Consider the following 24,140-nt stretch of genomic DNA (forward strand, 5'->3'; position numbering starts at 1 on the left):
GAATGTAAAGAAAATGGAAAAGATGTAAAGAAAATGGAAAAGCAGTGAAGGGCAAGGATGAATCCTGGGCAGGAAGACTAGAGGGAAGGAAACAAGCTGACCTTTGTGTTAGGTATGAAGCTCTTGTGCTCACAAACTCCTGCGTGGATCCAATATCCCCAGGCCCACACAAATTGCAGCTGGTGCTCTGAGTGAGTACCCCTTATCCTGGCAGTACAGCAGGAGCCACGTAAATGCCCAGGCACCTGCAGGTTGGGGCTGAAGATGCTGAACATTTTTGAGCATCCTACACAGAGGGTTGGGTGCGCAGCCATTTCACCCATGTGGAACGTTCTCTTCCTATTGCTGTGATGTTTCGTGCTATTTCATTAATTTTTCTGGTATAAATAGATCAGCAGGCCAGGTGCTAACAGAACACCAGGAAATTCCCGTGTAATCTTTTGGGGTTTTTGGCTTACGTGTTGGATGCTGAGTCTCCAGTTCCCATGTCATTATACCAGGCTTTTGGTCAGGCCAAAAGTGATCTTTGATTTTTAAGTTGCAATCCTACAGGAACATAATATCAACAATTGAACCTGTTCTGCCCTGCAGAGACCAATTTGAGAACATGCTGAACCTCAGCTTACAAAATAGCAGCTCCAAGTGGTGCCACATGCTGCTGATTCTGACATGACACTATGTCTTTGCATGGCAGGATGATGAAGCACCCTAAAATTAGCCTTCTTACTATTTCGTAAAGAGCAGGCAGAAAGGTAGCAGCCTGCACTGAGGAGAACAAAGAGGCACAGGAGAGCACCAGAACTGAGGCTCACACACAGGCTGGTCACAACACTTCATGGTGAGCACTCTTGGCTTCTTTGCAGATTTCCATGTTGGATTGTTTGGTGTCATTTCTTATCCCAAGCACGGGGTGGCCTGATTGTGAAAGAAAGGTGCTCGTGTAAACAGAGGTGGGGTGGAGGGGTCTGTTGTCTCAGGGGGCTTGGGAGACAGCACAGGGGAAAACTAACTGTAAAAATGACATGGATGATCTCTTTTCTTAGAGGTGTGGTGGGAGCTGGCATTTAATTCACAGAATTAAGTTTGTTATGACTGGAATAGAATTAGGAATGGAAGAAAAATACATGCTGGTATGGAAGCCAGAAATACCATGATAAAGACCCCTCTCTGTTGAGCCAGACTGATTTTTTCCTGATATTCAGCAATCTCTCCACACCACTTCTTGGGTGATAAAGCCATTTACAAGGAGAAAGATTTGAGAGAAAAGAACTTCCAGGCAGTAGGCAGATAGGCATGGAGGTGTTTGGTTATGGGAACAGAAAATAGTGAAGGAAAAGGTCCTAGGCCAGAATAATGCTTGCAAATGGGGAGAAAGAAGAAACTGCAAGGAAACATTTGAATATCAGAGGGAACAATAGGCATGACATGAAATGGATGTTTGGGCTGATTGCTAGGAGAGAAGACACAGCGCGCATCTCTAAGGAAGCAGCCATCAGCTGGTGTAGTAGCCTGTGACACTGTGCCTGAACAACTGTCAGAACATGCTGGTTTCTCTATTCCTATGGCAGGACTCTGCAAGAAAAGCTGGGAAGAAAATAACTCTGAGGCATAAACTGTGACCAGTATGTTCAAACTACACCCAGCTGTTTCTGCTATTAGTTATCGCTCAGAAATACGGGACTGTTCTGCTACAAAGATGTTTCTGTTTACTAAAGATGATTAGACAGTACTCTGGCAGCTTTTGTGATTCAGTTCAAGATAAGACTCATGATTTCACAGGGATTACTGAAACCCAGAGGGACATGATACTGTGGTGAGATCTATTTTGGTGCAGTTAGCAACTGATGGATATTTGGTATAGCATGGACTGAGGTGCGGTGTCAAAGTGTAATGAATCTGTGCCATTTGTACCAACTACAGTACAGGACATCTCTCTTCAAAAAGGGGATTAAATATTCACAGTGGATGAAGGCTCTTGTACAGATGGAAAATTAGATTTCTCTTGCAGAGGTTGTTTAAGGAGCCCCACAGAAATTACATGTGAGCAGTCAGAGCTTGGATTCCTTGGAGAACTGTAACTCTGAATTTCCTATAATGTAAGTCTCAACCTTAAAATTGGAATAAAGGAATTTTTTTTTTTAAATATTATTTTAGACTGGAGACAGAAGGAAAGTGAGCTGTATGAGATGAGCAATCAAATCCTCATATCTGTGTGAAACATGAAATCACTGCTGCTACCTACACAAAATTCCTTTGTAGACAAACCTATTGTCTCCTCATGTTCCCAGAGATTTATGCCAATACTTACTAATACTCCCATTTAGGAAAGAAAAATCTCCACAAACTTGTAATCTTTTAGTTCTGTTTACTGACACTGGAGTTATGCAAAATGCTGACAATCTGGTTGTTGATTTTTTTTAATATGAGTGATTTAGAAGTTTTTATTTCTCTCCAGAAAATCTTGGGACCATGTTTTGGGGATAATGGGGTTTTTTGTTTATTTGGTCTACCAGCATACAAAAAACTGTTCCGATTTAAAACTTCAAGCTTGTAAAGGGGAGGCCAAAGCAACTATATATCATTTGAAAGCAGAAACAGTAGAGCAGCCACCTGTGCCAAACCTCCATTGCATTTAGCTGGCTTTTTTTTCTTGGATAGGAAGGGAGGTAGCAGTGATTCATCACCTATCTGTGACTGATGAAGGCTTTCTTGTCATTAATGTCAACAAACCACTAGGACACCACTAAATATGATCACTGATCCCAATCAGAAATTATCATTTGTGGGGTACTGGATAGTCTCCACTTAACACATTTATTTTCATAAAAGAAGAATACAGGGCAGGGCTACTCCCAGCTTCTGGGCAGGGTTCTAGAGCAGCAAAATTACTCTTATATATAGACACATATTTGAGAGTAGTCCTAGGACTTGGATCCCTGAAGATTCAAGAGAGATCATTCCTGAGACTGTCTCAGGAAAAGACAGAGCATTCCCACAGTATCCAACTGAGACACAGCGGATTCTGTTCGCCCCATGACCCAGTGGACACATTCTAAACCAGATAGATTACCAGCTTGAAACTCCAATTTCATCAGACAACATTTCCACAACATTTTTCAGCCAGTAGACTTGTAAAAAAATGTTGTGCCCAATGTGATAAAACTTCTGCAAATACGAACAATTCAATACAAACAATATTGTGTGCTTATAAGCTCGTAGCAAAGTCAGCCAGGCAAACATAAATATTACAAATTAAATTCCTTTGAGTACTTTTTTTTAATAAAATGAATGAAAAAAAAAAACCCAAACTTATTTGGCCTTATGGCCAAGTGGTTGCTTTGTAATAAACAGTATTAGCATTAAAAATCACTTTTCCTGAGAGGCAACTGACGTGATCTTTATAATTTTTCCTGACCTCTTGTTCAAGTTTGATCCTCTAAATAGCTCATCACCGTTACAAGCCTGTTTGTGTTATCTTCTGGATTTATAATAACAATCAGCATTAAAATAGTCTGTTCATAACTATAATAATCCCTACTGGCTTCCCAACAGAATTATAATAGACATGAACCTAGAAGCATTTTGTTTATAACCATTACAAATTGTCATAATTTCCAGCGAGTTATCTCAGCAATGAGCTCTTAAGAATCTAGTATCTGGGATTACAGTGTCGGCACATTTTCAAGTCAAATTTATGAAAATTGTTGTCTTTTGGCTAAGATTTAGTTTAGAATAGTTAATAGCAATGCGTACAATTCCTACACCATTAGTTCTGCAACTAATTTTGACTGGATACAGAACTCATTATTTGCCCAAGTAACAACAAAACAGGTACTGTTATTATAATATTTTTTTCTGATGTTTTCTAACAAAACCACAGCAAGTTAAAAGAAATACGGTTTGACAAGTAGAATTAAAATGTTTTTTTCAATTAAATGTACGTTTTATTTTATATAATTTAAATTTTGAAGTGAGATTTAAAAGCTCAAGAATTACCAAATACATTTAAGTTTATAGATATATTTCAGGAAACTTAAAATTTTTTTAATATTTGAGAAGTTAAAGATTCAAATACCATGCTTTCCTCTGTCATAATTTCTTTGGACATATAGTGATCAACATAAAAAGAACAAAACCAGAACCTAATAATATATTCACTGTCACATATTTTCGGATGTAAACAGTTGGCTGCATCAAATCCTGCATATCAGGATCTAGACCAGAGAGATCTTCACATCTCTACAAAAAAGCCAAAGGTTTTCTCTTGTGCCACATAAATGGAGAGCAAGTATTTCAGGATTAGGAAGCATACAGTATGTGAAAAGTTTCTTTCCTAAGTTTTTCAAAACCAGGACAGGAAACAATACTTCTTGGAGCGCTGTTATCCCTCCTTAATAGTTTAAATAATAAAATCAAAAGGAGCCCAGCACAGCGAGTAGTTATATCTGAGAAGTGAAGAGTTATTAGAGGCCTCATTTTTGGGAATGAAATTATTCATTGGTTCCTGGATTTAAAGCTTTATTTTCTTGACTAAAGCTGGGAAGACTCTGGAAACTCTTCCCACTGAGTTCTTTCTCTTGGCTGTCCTTGGTCAATAAGTCAAAGCTGTTATTTTCCCTCCTTCTCTTTCCTCTAGGTCAAACCCTCAGATGGGTAAATTGTTTCTCAGTGGAAGTCACTAGAACTAATGCCGATTTAAACTAGCTGAGTCTTGGTGCATTTATATCACAGCTCAAAAGCCCACAACTGAGTGTATCAGGTACAAGAACATACATGTTTATACTGCTTTCATGCAGTGCAGTCAGCAAAGCATTTCACATAAACTCTGTCCATCCCAGCATAATATCTGCAGTCCAGGCTCCCCTTCCTGCTCCAGCCCCCACTTAAACCTCTCTATTTGCTCAGACACCTTAAATCCTATCCAACAGCTCAAGGCACAACAAAACAAATCTGCTTTGTACAGGAGGAATAGTTTTTGTATACCATACCCGTGGGTTATAAACATTATGGTTGAGATGTTCTAAAGTATATCTCTTCAAAATATGTATTCTGATTTTCAAAAACTGGTGAGTAAAGATTTAGGTGACTGCCTCTGGTCACTCAAATGTCAAAATCTTGGTCAATATGAAGTTATATAAACACCCTACATGAGAATATACAACTGGGTCTATACAATCCCTTGGCTTTTCAACAAATATTTAAGAAAATGGAAAGTATATCTTCTTAACTATTTAATTAAAACATAGGCTTAGTCTTCATATCTGATCTTTGAATTTACAAACTAGTGAATATTTCTTTATAAAATAGTTGTTTTCTTGATTTACTCTGTTGTCCTGGTTTAACATTAAGCATATACTTTAAGAGCATTATGTCTGAAATTTAGTTCCAATATCGAGTTTCCGCAGCCCCACACCACCGATTAAGCATGTGCAAAAGGTTTAATTTGGCTTTAAACGGTCTTTACTAATCAGATTAAATGAAAAATACTTACCATAACATTTGCATTTTCTTTCTAAGTGTCACAGTTTGGAGTCTTCCAATATTCTTCCTTTCCTAAAGCAAAACGAAGTGAGACATTTAAAAAAGCATTTCAAAAGTCACCCTAAGCAGAAAGAAAATTCCTTTTTATAACTTGTGTGATAGCACATGGCATTGCTATATGTCACTGATGTAACAGTTGGTCTAAACTTGGCTTGTAATATGCATAGTTTATCGGATCAGAATATATTTTAAATCCTGTGATACATCTTTTGACTCCTTCCATTGACTAAATTAATATTTTGGCTGTTTGAAAATAGATGGTTCTGGAGACTGACTACTTCATAAGCAGAACAACTGGCTTAAACGTGGCCTGGGAAAGTAGACAACTTTTTTGATTACTAGGTGATTTATTTGAAATGAATTAGAGGTCTTAGTTTCCTATTAGAAAAAGTATATCCTCTCTTTCTCTCTCTCTTTCTCTGTCTTATGTACTTGTGAAAAAGTCATGTTTGGCATAGTTAACAACTATGGCTAGTTGGGATGGCCAGTACCCCCTGCTGTTGTTGCTCTGAGGTAATGTTCTGGGTCATGATCCTTACTTCAGCAAGTGAGCTTACGTTATCTGAATATCACTTGTTCTGTAGCTAGACAGAGTGATTCTGATACTGCTGGTGTTTAACAAGCTGGTACTATCAAGTTACTTTAATTCTCATCTCTGTCCCTTCTGAAAGTTTGCTTGTGTTTTGACAAAAAAACCCACCCCTTATTTTAAAATTAATCCTGTCACTAAAGTTGTATCCTAAAAAAAAACCAGTTTTTTTTAAGTTTCATCAGTATCTATAGAACATTTTTTTACAGTGCATCTTCAGATAGTATAGTGCAAGTCAGTTTAAAATTACAATGAAAAAAGCAACATTCAAAGTGGGAAGGTGACTCAGTGGCCTGAGGGAAGGCGTTCCAGACAGATGAGGCAGCATAAGGGAAAGAGTGCCAGAATCATCGGGAGGGGCTGGTAAACTGATCTCAAGTATGCAGAATAAGGTGATATACTAAAGTGCGGGTAAAACAGTAATTATTTCTCAAATCAGCCATCTAACAAGGTTCAAAGTTTGGGAATGATATCCTAGTTGTGTTTTCCTTACAAAATGGCACTGGTTCAATACCAGTTTAAGAGCCATAGAATTTCTGCAGTTGTCTTTCCCGTTGTCTGTAGGATCAGAGAGCTGGGCAGAGCCGATGCTTTCTGAAAGCTGTGCCCAGGGGGTCAGATAACTCTAGCCCTAACCACACCACAGGAGTCCCCTAACCCCACAGGACATTACCGCATTTCATTTGTTGGCACGAAGGCTGCCAGGCTTTTCTGCTGCCACCATGTGTCGGGTGATAGGTTCCCTCTAAGAATGGGTATAATCTCTTCCCCAGCTGTGACCCTTAAGACTGGCCATGTCTCAGTTCATCCCGTTGCACCACTGTAATATACTACACACAGTCTCTTCTTTCTATGGAGTTTGCTTCTGTCATATTTTAGCGAACTGTTATCAGACTACGCTCTGCTGTGACCTAATCTATGCATGTCAAGCTCTCATCTTCGATTAGTTCCTCTAGTCACCTCACTGAACAATCATGCTGCTGTCCCCCAAACTGCTCATCCAAGGCCCACCTAGCTGAGGTGATCCCATGAACGCAAGTTCAGAGATGAGCTGACTGCCGTGCACACTGCTGATAAACCACTGAAACTCGCATCCAAGTGTGCCTGGAAAGCAAGAAGTCTCAAGAAATTCTTTTTAAAAGTTAGACTATCCATGAATGCCCTCTCCTTATTCTTTTCTAGCAACAATCTCTTAAGACATTCTAATTAGAGGTGTATTTAATTTTGGCAACTAAGTTATAGAATGTTCTGTCCTATTAAACATCTGACTAGAGCTGATATTCTCCACAGTTCTAGTTGTCTGTAACAGGCACAAAAGCCTCTGATGCTCAGAACACCAGCCATTCAGCCTGGGTTTGGTTACTCTAAAATCCTAAAGGTCCTGATCTACACTGCCTTTAGGCTGAGCTGTCTCAGGCTCCTGCCAGCTGCTTGTCTCTTTGTGTTTAATTTGCTGAAGGCCTCAGGGTGTCCAATATAAAACAAAGAAATACACTGGAAAGCCGCTATACCTAATATCTGATTAGAAATAAAGATATTGAAGATACCGATACTTTATATGAATGATATATGTTCTTCGTTCAAAAGGCAAGAACCTCTGAGTCTATTTTCCTCATCACCATGCAACTCACATTAATCCAGTTTCCACAAATAATAGCCACACTTCTTTTGTCCTTTTATGCTAAAAGCACTTACAGATGGACTCTCAGTGAAGTCTCTCAGTTCTTTAAGGGTTTTGGAATTTCTTTGTAAGTAGGCTGGATGAAATTCTGCTCTCTGTTCTAGATATGCAATGCCATTTAAGTGATAAGAATAAGGGACTGCACTGTAAATCTCTGTTTGACAAATGTGTAATTTGAAATAGAGTCTGTTTGGTAACAAAATACATCTCACTAGACAGACTCTTAATCCACTTTTAAAAATACAATCCATAATGTGTTGTGTTAATCTCAACCCCAAGTCAAAAGCATTCATGTATATGCCCATGTCTCTGCACAACAGTAAGCAGCTAACAAAAGCAGACACTGTAGATGTCAAGTCTGCTTAATATCAACCATAGAAATAGCTACCATGAGAAAAAACATAAATTTTTATTACAGTACAAATAAAAGGAGAAGTTCAAATCAACAAAATATAAAGTATATAATATGGCTTTCACTTTAGTGATGTTCCCATATTTCCTTTTCCTTTAGATTTAGGTATCAGGATACCTCCAGTGTTTGTACTAGTCCCTCTGACAATCTGTTCTGTTGGTATTAATCGAGGCTATAAACATATTTTTCAGATGTTCTGAGGAAAGGTAAAGAAGCCAATTGGAATGGATAGATCTGTAGCTGCTAGAATCTGATCCTGTTTTATCTGAAGAGCAAATTAGAGAAGCCATGAAAAAGGGGAGAGCAAAACCCAGAGAAGAAGAGCAAAAGTACAAACACAGTGCTTGGCTCAGTGCCCTCTCTTACATATAATCTGAGGAAAACAAGTCCATTGTTGTATCAGCTACAGCAAGATCCGACGGACTGGGTCGGTGCCAACCAGTGCTCTCCTACTTGGAGACCTGAAACAACATAGCAAAATTAGTCTTGTCTGCTAAGCCAGGTTCTTACTAAAAACAAGAGAAGGAAAAACATGAAAGACAAGAAATAAAGTGAGGAAATAAAAAAAAGACAGAGGAGAGGGTCATAGCAGGAATGCAAATCTCACATATCACAGAATGTCCTAAATGAGGTGAAGATGGTAGAATTGGCATTATCAGACTCCCTTTTATGGTCTTTTATTTGAACTAGTCATGCCTTGCTATCAGGACAGCGAAATCCTGTAGAGTCAGAATGGATCCTGCAGTCTCTGGCCATGCTAGGAGTAGTAACCCTAACTCATACCTTTCAATCAAGCTGGGTTTTGGCATCAATGTCAAATCAAGATTCCTCCCGCTTCACTTGCCCAAAGAAAGTCATTAATGGAACAGTACTTCCCCTTGATATTTTGTTCACTAATCAAGCCCAGTTTCTGAGTTATTAATTTTAATCCATTCATTTCATATCTTGTGTTTCTGTTGATTACCAGACATAGTCTCCACCGAGTCATTAAATTTTATAGATAGGAGTCCTTAATAGTATTTTATCTCAAATTTTTCTGTACTGAGTTTTTAATGATTTTTAAAAACAATCTTATATAATAGGTCGCATCAAGCTTTCACTTCCTTGGGCAATTGCCAGTCCCTATAGATCAATATTTGCTGTATGCTCTACAAATCCCTGAAGTTTGGTGGCGCTGGCCCTGGAAGGAAGGCTGACCCAAGCCAAACCCTGCACCCAGAGATGGTGGTGACTTCACAGAGATCCTGCTCAGGCACCTGAGCACTTCCAGGTAGAGCTCGTGCACTCTGTATTTGAACCATAAAGAGAAACTATCCACTTTAAAATTTGAATGCTGGCAAATTAAAGAACACAGTTGCTTCTAGAATGTTGTTTAGATAGCCCATCTTAAAAAAATAATTTCCCCTGCAAAAGGAAGAATTTGGGAGAACCTAATAAAATATTAACTGTACAGGGAACAGTAAAATGGTTGTGAACAGACACTTTTTGCTAACTATTTTGCATTACAGACATCTTTACAGGTTGACCAAGTTCTTTGAAAGGCTAATATTATACAAGATAGTGTACAATGCATAATACTGCATAAGAAAAAAAAAGATCATAGTTTAAAATAAGGACACAGTGTCCTCCATGTTTTTAGGCAGGAAATCCACCTTAAAGAATCTAACGCTTTTACACGTGAGTAACATTTTTTTACAAAAAAGGGATTTTACAAATGCCCTTTTACAATTGCCACCCATAACATTGATTATTTCATGTTCTGGGGATTATCTCCGTGTTTTCAGAAATCTTTAAAACATTTTTCATCTGTACCATTTCTATGCAAGGAAGCAAAATACTGGTATATTTTTACCTATTGATTCATTCCGTCCATAGATGGAACATTGGATGAAACTGTATGAGGACAGTGAGATGAGATTGTGGCTCTGTGTTGATGGCTGAAAGACTGCTTTCATTCCTGTGGTTATAAGTAACTTTTTGGAAAAGTCCTATTGATGTTAGTGACAGAACAATTACCGATTTCATTGGAAACAACGACAGGCCCCATAAATTACTATTATGTTTCATCTAAATAATCAATGAGACTTAAAAATTCTGTAGTAACACTCAAGCAATCTTCACGTGAGCACTGCCCTGTTAAAAGATAAAACCTGTTTGGGGCTGGGTGAAAAAGACATAGGCACTGAAGGAATGTTTCAGCATTATTATTTGTGCCTTCTGCAGAAAAGAGTTATCATTTCTTTCATCCTTCTGATATGTCTCCCCTTCTAAAATTAGAATCTGAGTTAGAATCACACAATACCTGGCAGGCTCATGCTAAGCGATGCACTGCATAATGATATGAATAGAAAATATCCAACTCATATTGCCTTACACAAGGTTTGCAAATCACTATTGAACTAGCTTTACCAGAAACATCCAGAAAATTGCAATTAACACTTTTCCTTATCAAAAGAATAGTGGCCTTAAGAGAATTCATTCAAGTCTATAATCTAAAAGAGAAATAGGGCCTGCCACTGCTGTTCAAATTACTGGACCTTTAAATGTAATATCTCAAGCAGCAACTAATCATTGACACTTCAAGAGAAGACATCATTGCTATTGTCCACGGTTGCACAGGTAGGGAGCAATCCACTGCCCTTGGATAACTAGTATAACTAGGATAACTAGTATAACTAGGCTCATACAACAAAAGGCAAAGTGGATACTTTATAAGTCAACATTCATATTCGACCAGCAAAATGGTTATGGGTCTGCTAAGCCTCTCTCCTGAAGTTACTCCTTCAGCCCATTAGAGCAAACTTGTCTAACGTACTGGCTATTTCATACTCCACGCTAGAAAGAAACGAGTTCAGCCTTGGGGTGAGCAAGACCAGTGCTTGGTGGGAGGCAAACAGAAGTGTGCAGGAACCACGTGCTCCACAGGGCGCCAGAGAGATCCGTAAAATCACTGCCGTGCTAGAACTCGATGGCAAAGAACCTCAAGGAAGCTTTCAAAGAAATGGAACATTTAGTCTCCTGGTTCCAGAATTTTCAATGAAACTTTAAAAAAAATCACAATCTAAAACCCTATCAGAAATCTAGGACCAGTTACAAAGGCAATATTAATATTTTTGACAGTAATTTGGAATTTGATTACAACCACGGGCAAAAATCTCTTCTTGTAGAAAATCTTGCTTAAACATGACGAGATTTTTTTTCCTCCTTTTCCAGTTTTGCCCATCTCCCCACATTTTCTGTTTGTGAGATAGCGATATAAACACCATTGTCCTGTTCTATATAAATGAAGGTCACGTGTGGTAGTCATAAGAACACAAGGATTAGTGTTGCTAGTGCACATATTCATGGGCACTAACAGAGTCTGCTGTTGTATTGTATATTGGGTGTTTCCCAGTCATCACCCAGACAAAATCCAGTAAAACTGGGATGCAAAAGGTAGTTTGTGTGTCTTTCCTCAAAACATTTTCGTAGATATGAAAATTGAAGGCACAAGTGTAATTATTATATGATATTACTGTTTCTTTTGAATGTCTTTTGTAGGCTGGGCTTTAATAAAGTCCATGTGAAACCTGCAATAATGTCTAATAGGCGGTATTTGATTTTCAAATGTATTGCATTCTTCTAAATCAAGAGCAAATTTCTGCTGCATTGTATAGCACCTTCATCAGCTTGATGGCACATACACTTTTGCAAACCCATTTGTGATGGCGTGATAAGAAGTTATGATGACATATTTGATGCCAGCTGTTCTTGCTGCCGGTTGGGGCCCTTTGGATGTGAGCGCCTTTGTCAATCTCAGACAGACAGAGGGTGATGAGTTTGCTGATAATCCAAACACTGATTTGTCATTTCTACCATTTGTGTATCGGTTCCACACAACGCTCCTGGACGTGGTGCTGGTACCTTCCCAACTGTAACTGTCAGAATATGCAGAACTTCTACACAATAATGTATAGTCTAGTTGTACTTAGGTGTCCTTTTAGAGCTCGGAAATTTCCCACTGTTGCTTGAATGACAGTCTTCTTGCTTTTTGTAATGTAGAAGCAGTGCTGCATCATCATTTTCTTGGTTTGTTTGATATTTTTTTGCCAATATGATATACAGAATATATCAACTCTCTCGGGATCTGCCTCAGAACTCTTGCCTATCCCTCGCAGAGGCAGACATGGCAGCAGCAATCTGTATTTGCCCATCAGCCAACACTTTTCATACAGGATCACCACCTGTGATACGCACATCATCGCCCATATCTTTAATCATACTGTGTCCTTTTATTGGTTTAAAAGTTAAGCCGAGAGACTGATGTGCTGTAAAACAGAGGCGAGAGGACGTTAGATTGAGCTTTTCTTACCAGAGACACTGCCATGTGAGGAAGTATCACAAGCTACTCTTGTAGGCAAAGATACCCAAATATATCCAGACCCTGTCAGATGATAGATGCTTATCTGAACATAGGCCAGGCAGTGAGGAGCAGTAGCAGTTTTGGTTATACAGGGGAGGGAACACTCTTTCCACGGTGGCAGGGATTGCTGACAGTGACTGATCAGCTCCACATAACTGTGGCACACTCTGTGACTTGTGCTTCTTAGGCCTCTCTGTGACTTCAACATCTTTTTGTGATTCTGCACATGTTCCTGGACAGGTGCGTCCACAGCATGCAATGAAATAATTGATAAATTTATATTTTCCCTAAAATATCAAGGTATAATGGTTGAATGAGCCAGGAAGCATCACCTGAGGTACAGTACCATTTTACATACTTGCCCCTTAAAGAGTAGCAGCAGAAACTCTCACTACCTGGATCTGCCCACAGGCACACAGATAGCTGCTCTGTGTAAACTGACTGAACTGATCTGGAAGTGGCTTGGTCTAGTCCAGTTGAGCTTAATTAAAATCAGAGTCACTTCACAAACCAGCTGTTAAAACATGTTGCCAGCAAGTTTTTCTTTGTGGAACTGATGCCCTCTTTCCTGTGAGTTGCACTGCTATTGTTCAGCCTGGTGCAGGTTTTTTTTCCTTTCTCAGACTGCCTGAGGCTCAGTCTGGTTCCATGTGTATGGCCACTCAGCTAGCCTCCAGTCTTCTGGTCCTGCCTCCATCCTCCCTCTGCTTCCAGCCTAACTAAATGTCAGCAGCATTGTTCTATGCCTTTTGTTCTAAGGTGGTATTCCTGCTCAGAATACAATTTTGAGGTTTGTCCAGGTGTTTTTCATCACTAGCTACTGTGACAAGTATCTAACTAATCAGGATGCCCTGTAATATATGTCCCAAAGCTTACTGCCAACTTGCAGCTGTCAGCACTATTTCCAGCACTAACCTCTAAAGCCAAAATAAACTTTTACACGAGTAACTGTGAGCTTGAGGTGGCTTGAATTGAAGAATTTCTTATTCTAAATTAATTAATCAAATATATTCTATATACTAGGTACATGATACTGACTTACAGGTACTATGGGTTTAATTGTAACCTTGAAATCACTGCAACTATGGCAAGCCTATGCCCCAGAGAAGTATTCATCTGCTTCAGTTATTCTGGGATAGTAAACTAAGCCTTACTTCTTCTCTGAGCTGTTTAAAAAAAAAGGGTGGTAGATCAATGTTGTAAAGGATAATGACTTGGTTCTTCGGGTGTCTTTTTTTATAATGTTCTAAGGCTTTAAAACCCTCCAATAATGTACTTCAGATGTCTTCTTTCAGCCCCAGCTGGCTGGACAATATGTGTGATATTGAGGGATGCCTTCAGGTCACCTCCAAAAGACAGCACAGACTCCTCATATAATTTTGTGGAGTCCACACAGCTGTCTAATAACTGTTCTCTACTGAACAATGTGTAACCCATCTCATTGCTCAATTAATGGTTCCACCCATGCTATTAATAGGATTGTATTAATTTCATCCTAATATCTAGAAAATCAAGAATTTTCCATGTATGATAAATCCTGAAGGTTTACAATTCTAGTCTGATAATCCTAGTGTCAAATAACAGCCAACCATCCATGTATGAAGTTCCATTTTAAGACTTACTCCTTCTGCTTGGAAAGGTACTTTGAGCTTTGACTGACAAGATCTGGAGAGAATTAGTGCTGATGTAATTTATTCTAGGACACTATGCCTTATCCTAGAAAGACAGATATTCCCTTCTGCTGGCCAGCAAAGACAAAAGGACATAAAGCTAGAGTCTTAAAAAAGTAGAGTCTGCTCAGCAGTCGAAAGCCTCAATTCACCGTCTTCTAAAAAAGTCGACGGAGCAACAACAGTATTTTCATAGGATTTATGCTGCTATTTGCAAACTAGTGAATCTGAAATTCTCTGATGTTGCTCTGTCAAGACAACAGCTCTGCAAAACCTGGCAGATTTACTGTGTATGCTCTGACTTCTTGTGGTTCCTGCAAGTTTTGTCCTTGTACCACCTGCTCTTACAATGGTCAGTCTGTTTGCCACAGTAAAGGCTCGTAATTTTATGGGTTCTCAATGCTGTACTTTCTGCATATCCCTTAGCTCGTTTGTTGCACAGATTATACGGCGATTTTGAAATTCTAGCATCTTATATAAAACTCTCAAAGTGGAAAATTTTGGCATTTTTTTTTTTGGATCAAATTGAATAGTCACTTTGGATTGCTTGATTTTGCCTATCATGCACAAACAGCAGTTCACAGCTCAGCAAGACTCCATGCACATTTTATAATAATGGCATCTCAGCAGAAATCCACATAGATTTACAGTTATTTTATCAGACCCATCAGACTTTATTTTCAGGCTTCAGACATTGTAGCCTACAGATCTACAGGCAGTGTAATGTCCAAGCCACCATAGCGTGTGGTACAGTATCAACTGCAGTCCCTGTCAGCACTCTATGCCGCGCATCTCTTGTTACAGATATTATAAAGAATATATTAATCTCTATTCCAGGTATAAAGTTACATTAGACATCACCCAACTCATAAAATGCCTAATCTGTCCCCAAAAGTGCCTGACCTGCCCCCAAAAGAAGGGCTGACTTCCCTATACAACTTTTCCGTATCACTGAAGAAACCACAAATGAATTGTCACAAGCTATTCTGACAATGATTTTTTTACAAAAAGAGAGAGAAGCAAAATAAAACTTCCTCCAATGCATCCGGAAATTTTTCATAAAAGAATTGCCTTTACCCCTGATTTTTGCATACGGTTATGCTTCATGAAATGCCTTTCTGAAGAACGACATCCCACAGGAGAAGCTCTTCTCTAGCTAAGGCACTCACTGGGTAACATTTTGAGAGAACTGGGAGAAGGTCAACAAGCCAGTGAATTACATCATTAGCTGTGGAAAGGGCTATATATCAATTCCCCATAATAAATGCATAACATTTTAGTAATCTTTTAAAATTGGAATTGTGATGAGCATTTTAAATAAAATAATATATAAAAAATCAAGCAGCATTTTTGGTAAACTGAACTGTTTAGAATCACAGATTGGTTTCTGTTGCTGGTGGACAGGATGAGTAGAAAATAAAATCTAGTCTCTACCTTTTCCGAGTGATGTGGTAAGTTTTAGTCGCTCCAGGTTTTAACCAGTAGTTCAGTTTTACAAGATGAAATTTTGTATAGTAACAGAGTTTCTCTGTGTAATGCTTAAAATATTTTGAAATTATTCCACCTGTGTTTATGTCTCAGTTTTATTTACAGCTAAGTTTCACTTTCCTTTTTTAATTACTTTTCCAACAGTTTATTTCTGTGCATTCAATAACAAGTTTAGAAGTTCTAGCTGTTTGAGGATTTGCAGTTACAGGCCGTCCTTAAGGATTTCTGTATTGTTACACTGTGTTTATTAAATCAAACGCTTCAGAGAAGTCAGGAATGTTTCACTATTAAATCACACGCGTTTGCTGGGTTTGCCTTTGGAGTTGGAAATCTTTTACGTTGTCACCAGCTGATGGGTTTCCCAGTGACTGTAATCTTCACGTTCTGATCAAAACAAAAAGACAATAGCAAAAAGTAGTAATTTTAAAAGGCTGAAGTCTAAACCGGCTGACAAGAGTAACACAATGCCACTACGGTACCTCTTGGATGAATCAGCAAAACCCGCATAAGCATCTATAGGGGACGTTTCCTGAGTGAGGAGAAGGCTCTTGGTGCCCATAGGTGCTGTCAGAGCAGTGGATTCCCTGTCCAATGAGGTGGAATGCTCCGCGGGCACATGGTTTACACTGCTCAAAATAACTTGGGACCTGCAAACTGACAAATGCTATTGCTCCGGTGGTGACAGGTTGTCCAGCTTCTTACAGCCATCCTTATAATAACGAAGGTTAACTTCCCTCACTGTATGGACTCCTAGCTGTTTCTGTTCCTGAGGACTCGAAGAATTCCCTCGCTTCCTTAACTTTAATCTCACACTTCTGGATAATTGTCATCGCTACTAACTGCCAGGGTTGGGCAGCAACATCTGGAGGAATTAAAAAAGGTAATCCCTCAACTTTAGATCAGTCTACATTTTGATTTTGCAGCACAGGTGCAGAAGGGTTTGATAAGCATGTATATTTGAATGCTAATTATTGCTGGTAAGACATCTACAGAGGACAAATAATTTTTAAACTGACTGACTTAAATTATGCTGAGGCATGTGTATTGCAGTGAAAGAGAAACAATGTGGTGCAGCGTTATAAAGGGCTTTGATAGCATTGGTGGGGCGCTCAGAATCCCTCGGAGACAGTCTGACTCCTCCAAACAGTCAACAGAAGATTGTAACGACCTGAAAAGTTCCTTGCCGGGACTGTATGCTTCTTCCTGCTTATTTTACCTCCATGTTCTGAAATATTTACCCTCTAGTATTGAGCCTTAAACGAAGATGCCATAATTTGGATTTCCTTCTTAAGCAAAATCAAACCTAATTTAACGTGACCCCATAGTTAAATACTTTCTATTTATTTATTTATTTATTTTGTCGTGTAAAATGACCCCGGCTGGCTATATTTAGTGCTGGGAGATCTGCTCTCTGGATTAATGTACACAACAGCTGCAGAAACAGTCCTGCTAGAAGGGCATAGCTCTCACCCTTGAGCTCTCACTATCTCCCTTGCTCTCTTTCTCTCTCTCAGAAAAGTATTTGACTGTCAGTAGCAAATGTTTGGCCCAATATATTGCAACATTAAGCAGTAATCAGAAGCCCATCTTAAGTTTTACTAAATAATATGTCAACAATTGACAAGAGAACGGACTAGCTCTTGAGTTTACGTCAATAAAACGTTATACAAACCATGCTAAAGACACCGATTACTTTACCGGTAGTTTTGTTTTGGCCACGAGTTTTACATTTGTGAAGACGCTCTAGAGTTTGAGTGCGGAAACAAAATTAGCAGTGTTAATGGAACAATCTCATAAACCTCAGCTTTGCTCTTCTCCCTCTCCTACACCTCCTGAAGGTTCCTAAGGTCAGGATATTTCTTTCTTTTTGTCTCTTTTTTTTCTTTCAGAAACAGCTAACAAAATTAATAACAAAATTAAACAGCAATAAGAAGTGTGTTAGTTCCTGTAGCTGAGCAGAATGATATTTATATATCAGAAATTATTTATAGTCAATTCAGGAGGTAGTTAATTAGGGTTTGTATTTGACAGACTACCAAAGACAAAGGAGAACTGTGTGCTCTGTGCTGGTTTGCTATTCCTGTGCATTCTTTAGAGATTTTACAGCAGGTCTTGCTTTGGTAGTGAAGGAATGTTTCTTATCAACAGCTGCTAAGAATTAGCAGTCTAGGTATATTTGCGCATAAATACAACATTAAGACGGTTTGTTAAAATTTACACAATACCGTAATGTAAATTGTAATCTAAATCACTAGCAAAAAAAACCCCAAACATCTGTTTGCTTTTCTGTTTAAAACTTAAGTGGTTACAATGTTCTTAGGGCTGACTGATGAAAAAGTATAAAAAAAGATAGAACAATGGACAAAAAGAGACAAGTACAGTGAGAACGTGAAAAAAAAGAAAGGCACAAATGAAAAACCTTGGGGGAAAAATGTAAGCCAGCTTTCTTTTGTACCTAATTGAACCTTGAGTTCCCTTTTTCACTAGGAACCAGGACTTGTATGAAAACTGAATCTCATTTTTAAAACAAAACAGCCCGTAGATTTGAAATTACCAGACAGAAAGATGTACAAATGCCACGTGGTTTGCATACCCCTGCTTTACAGAGCTTTCCTTTGTCCGGTCTGTGCTTGTTCAGTCTGGCTCCACGAGCTGCGGGTTGTGCAGACTCTCTTTATGGCACCTCATGCCGTGCTGTAATTTGTCAGTCTGAGCCCAGGCAATACAGAAATCACTTTTGAACGCCGAGAGCTATGCTGTAGCTTCAGTTCTGAAGGAAAACTTTACAGTAGTCCTCAGCCGCATGCGTTTGTGGGTTTCTGCACTGCTCATGCACGCTGCTAGCAGGAGTACTAGAACTGACCCAGGTTAAATCGTTTGGGTCACAGTCCATGAAAGCGGATTTGCAGTTTTAGCCCTGAAAGGCTTGCAGGATGCTGTGCCTGTGTTCGGACCAGGATGAATTAACACTGTTGCCTGTTAGTTATATTTTCCATTGAGGACTTTTGTAAGTGCCTTCAGCACCAAATTGTGGACCTCCGCTCTATCTTTTGGGGCCTTTCATATAAAGTCACATATGGGCAATCCTTGAATGAAACTGGACCCTATACATTACTTGAATCAATAAAAATTTGTCCTACGTTATAAGCAGTTGAAGTACTACAGCTGCAGAGCTTGTCCTGGCATCTGAGGGCTGGCCTTCCCAGGCCAGTGGGAGAGGAGGATGAAGCAGCATCCCAGGCAGGCCTCAGAGACAGCCATCACCTGTTTTCCTGGTTGACCATCTAATTTAAAAATCGAATTAAATTTATTTCAGTTTCAATTTGACTTTACATGGGGTTTCTTCCAGCTATCGTTTACCTTGCAGTTCAAGGAGATTCACTGAGGAGGCAAAGAGAACTTGAGATATGGGTAAGAAAGGGTGTCAGTTCTCATTTCGAGAACGAAGGGACAATGATAATTATGAAAAAATTGAGACTTTTTGTGATCAGAGTAAACAGAAAAAAGGTCTTTTCATGCTATGATAGTATGAAGGAAATGCTGAAAAAGTTGAAGAGCTTTGAATGTGCTTTTTCACTGTAGAGGAGGTGAATATTTTTCGCGGCTTAGGGTGCCCACTACTGTAACACTGAGGTCACAGGCCAGGGCATGACTCCAAGCGCACACAAGCCTCTTGCAATCTCTTCTGCAGAACGACTTGGAGACAGGATTTATCTCATCCCATTTCTGAGATGATGAATTTCAACTTTTTTTTTTTTTTCTTTTGTGGGCTGTGTGATTATGCTGTCAGCAGGAAAGGGAAGAAACATTAGGGATGAAATGCAGTGGTGATGGAGAACACATTTCACCTCTTACATTCCTAGCACCAGAAGGATAAATATTCAGTGTTTGCTTGCAAAACAGGTGCTCTTAAGGCTCATTAAAGTTGCTTAAAGCAAAATAGGTGCTTTCAAATGCCTGTGGGTGAAATGGTGACCACCTCCAGACAAGAGGAAAAGAGCTGTGTTAAGGGAGACCAACCTCACTACAAAAAGCAGTTTAGATAGATCCTCTGCTACAGAAAACTAGACTTAAATATTCTCAACTTCAAACCACTTGCTCATGGTCTGAGATTATTTCCTTAATGTTCATAAAATATTCATATGTTAAATTATATTTCTGTTAATCCAAATTATTTTTTACTTCAGCATAATATTTTAGCTAAATATAGATTATGTACGACCATATATAGATAATTTAATTCTATATTCCCTTTTTAATGAAAATCCAGATAGCAATTTCAGTTTAAAAGGGATTCAGTAGTTTTACCAGTAAAAGCACCTATCCACTATCACAACTGTTCAAAATATAAAGGCATTGTTCAACTCCCAAGCCATTAAATTTTTTTGTAAATAATGAAATTTCCCCAAAATTCTAAATATTGTATGTTCTATGTTTACCCTTTTTCTTTCTTTCTTTCTTTCTTTCTTTCTTTCTTTCTTTCTTTCTTTCTTTCTTTCTTTCTTTCTTTCTTTCTTTCCCTTTTCCTCCCTTCCCTTCTTTTCTTTTTTTCCCCTCCCTTTTAAAAGGAAAGTTAATCTTTTATAGGTAACACTTCTCAAGGTTTAAGATTCAAGTCTGTAGAGGAAAACTTTGCATTTTGACTGAAAACTGCTTAAAACATTTAACTGCGTGGCATTTACAAATAGAAGAGCTGTGAGGTGGGAGTTAGTACTTCCATTCACAGCTACAAGTAAATCCTGGGCAGCTTAAGTGAAGTTGCTCCAGGTCTATCTTGCAAACTATCTAAGGGCAGAAGCTGGACTATTAGAGGTTTTACTTACAGAAGAGGGTCTGATTCTACTTATTTTTTCTGAACAGAAGCAGTAGTAGCCATACAGCAGTTATAACAGCAATTTAAAAATCCCTTGAACAGCAGACATTTACATTAGAGCAGCACTCTGCGAAGATACATAAAACACCACCATGCCTTTTCACTACTTACAGAATTATGTAAGAGTGAGCAAGAAACAGCTACCAGCCTCTTTTGGTCTCTTTTAGACTTCCAGTCAAGTGAGAGTTTTAAGGTCTGGTATTTATAAAATGGATTAGAGATGGAAGCAAATGCAACATATACTTAAAACATTTCAAAGATTATATTGAAAAATAGATGTTTCCTGAACATGGCCATAACCTTTAGCCTACTTGTTCTTAGAGGGATTTTGTTTCCATCCGAAGTTGTTACGCTCCTGGGCTTGGAGGCTCTCTGCTTTCCATGATTTCATTACATTACTTGGAAACAGCAGTTTAGTTACCTGACTTTCTTGATTCAGGAACGGAATTCAATGCTACTGATGTGTCTAAAACAGAAAAATAAACCACCTTCTTGTATATAGCCTTCTAAATACAATTACTAAAAATATCTTACACCCCCAAACACGCCCAAGACTGCTAACCTTAGTCCTCTGCTCCAGCCTAACCTTCCCTGTGTCTGGAGTCTCAACGTCTGTCTTGCAGCAGCTACAGCTCGTCAACAGGCACTAACAGAGACAGTGACAATGGCAACTGCTAAGTCAGAATTCCTGCAAGCAAGTAAGAATGCGATTGTGATCACTAAATGATGTCTGCAAGACAGATCACTTGTGCCACCTCTCAGCTGGTTTTTCATAGCTGTAATCATACAGTTGAAACATCTGTAGAACTGCTAGGGGTCAACAGCGTATAGGTATGTGCAATTTATGTGCAATTTATGTGCAATTAAATTAACTCGAAAAGGATGTAGCCTCTTATACCTGCTAAACTTTTCAGTTTCCAAACAGAGGTGCTGGGCATACAGGTCCAGAGCCTTGCTGTGCAAAGGTCATGAAGGAGAAAGGAGCAGCAGTTTGCCAGCTGTTCTGATACCGGGGTTTCATACAAAAGCAGTCTCAAGGAAAGTAATGACAGGAACAACATGTACTGACTGAAATTATTCATTTTCAGCTACGACTGAAGGTCAGATAAGATGCTCAAATGCTTTTTGCATTAAATCTGCTATTTGCAGATAACTTTATTATGGTAGAGAGGAGTGTTTGAAAGAAACAGCTTTAGGGCATCAAGCACTGTCTCACCCCAAATAAAACAGGGGATCTGCACTCAGATATATCCAGGATTCCCCTCAGCTACTGCTATTTTCTTAGGAAAAACTCAGATTCTTTCAGTGATGACTCAGCAATGAGCCTAACAAGCCTCAAACAAGAGGAAATGAAAGGGTTGGGTGTCACACTGCACAAGCTTCCCGAGCGGCAATTTTCTTCCTTTCCATGTACAGATTTTCAGGTCAAACCACTTCCAAATCAAACTGTGGAAACTAATTCTACCTTTGTGAATATTTTTTCCTAAAGATCGCTTAGCTAATAAGAGAACATTGCCATAAATATAGGCTCTCGACAACTCAGAGAGCTTGTGCAATTAGTTGGCTAGTGGAAATGAATTAGTAGACTGTTCATGCAATCAGTTTTGTTCGTGACATCTTCTGATGCCTCCCAAGAAAATACGTGCCCAAGGTCACTGCTGTTAGTGTCCCAGAAAAGCAAAAAATGTCACCCTCAATGTACTTTTGTCACCCTCAATGTACTTTTTTGGTGCTGTAGGTAATGAAGCAGTCAAGTAGAGAACTGATGACTGCCGGAGTCAGTCACCCCATTTTCAATCCTAAATAACACCAGTTTAGAACTATTATTTGTAACGAGCATTGCAATTCCTCCCCTCGATACTAGTTCACTATGAGATAGATGGACTCTTCCAGTCTGTAAAATTACTGGTGCTTTCACTGACACCACAGACTGTTGACTACTGTGTTTTTACTAGTTTGTCCTTTTTACTGCAGATAACAGAGTGATCTGCAAAGTTATCTGCACTTATCTGCTCAGATATCTGTAATAACTGTATACGTTTTGCCAGCTCCATGATATGGCAGCAGTGTGCCATGCACTGCCACTCAGCGCCAGCATTCTGTACTGCTGCACCCTGGGGAACCATGGGATGGCTTCTGTGCAGCCACAAAGACACTTTTATTCCAGAGTCCCCACCAGGAAAAATGAAAGGGTATGCTCAAGGCCAATCCCACATCTCAGTCTAAACAATCCAGAAAGTCAGGCAAAGAGAAAGACTGAATTCAAGACCAGATCTTAATTTTGGAGCTTAGATTCCAATTTTGGCGATAGAAAGGCTAAGTTATTATTAATTATCATTAGTCAAACCTGTAATAGCATAGTTGTTCCTCTGGTGATACCTCTTTGCTCACTAGAAAGATGGTTTAAAAGATATTTTAGAAAATATATTGAATTCAGCTTATTACTATCTAACCCAGAGACCATGTCAGGCTGTATGCTTGCTCTCATTTGACAAAAGCTGTTGTTCCCTGACTGAAATCTGAATGACCCAGCCTACCCAGTGCCTCACGCAATCATCAGCCCTCTGTAGTCATTGGAGAGTATAACTCCTTGTAGAAAAAAAAAAAAACAAAAAACCCACACCAACAAAAACCAAAACAAAACAAACAAGAAACTTGATATCTTTCAAGGCATAATTAGTATTTGTAACTGCATTGTCTGGTAGCCCCACAGCAACATTTTCTGAAATTCAACATTTTCTATTTAATTAGAAATATCACATAATTCAAAATATCTTAAAAATTCAGGAGCCAAGCACTCCCTCAAAGTGCTATATTTGACTAGTACCCAACTTCTTCCATACTAAAAATAGAATAAAAAGTTATCTTCTACACAAGCTGAAAATAGAGAAGAGTTAGATATAATATTCTGACACTGGGTGAGCTCTAAAGAAAAGCGACAGCTCTCTAAGGATTACGAATTTGGCATCGGATTCATTCTCATCAATATCTTGCTTCCAAACACCAGAAGGAGCACCCTGCTCCCTTCTACCTCTTCTGCTCCAAGGGCCAGATGAAGGAAGTTGTCCCAGCTCCTCTGCTGGGGAACTGTTTGTTTTCTCCCATCCACATCTGCTCGGCTGCCCTCAGAGGGGCAGAGACAGGGTTGAACCAGCGAGTTGTCCACTCGCTCCCTCTGTGTTCACTCGGGACTGTGACAGACAAGCGAGGTTTGCTCTTCTGTGTATGGCTGTGCTCTCGTCCGAATGGAAGATGCTTGATACAGCTAGCCAAAATGAACCATCAGTACAGGGAACTTTTCGTTTGATACTTTAATTTCCTCAATCCTTTTGTATTATCACCAGCTGTAGGCACCCCTGGTTTTGTTATGTTGCAGTAATTTGCATGCAGTTTTCCTCCTTTTGCTATCGGACAGTGGCTTCTTCACTATAGTTTTTTTGCAAACTAGAATTATAAAGCTATTTTGCCAATCTAAACACATCTT

At 39.0% G+C, this 24,140-nt stretch overlaps 1 protein-coding gene across 1 annotated transcript in view; it reads left to right on the plus strand.

Moving 5' to 3' along the window:
- The first annotated feature begins 777 nt into the window (after window positions 1–777).
- The window catches only part of MYPN (myopalladin), a 72,459-nt gene continuing 49,096 nt past the window's right edge, over window positions 778–24,140 (plus strand). The window contains exon 1 of the mRNA XM_026852049.1: window positions 778–838. The gene's annotated coding sequence lies outside the window, so the exon portion shown is untranslated. The remainder of the gene's footprint in view (window positions 839–24,140) is intronic.

The sequence above is a fragment of the Athene cunicularia genome, assembly GCF_003259725.1.
Source record: "Athene cunicularia isolate RWA chromosome 6 unlocalized genomic scaffold, athCun1 chr6_part2, whole genome shotgun sequence".
Lineage (NCBI taxonomy): Eukaryota > Metazoa > Chordata > Aves > Strigiformes > Strigidae > Athene > Athene cunicularia.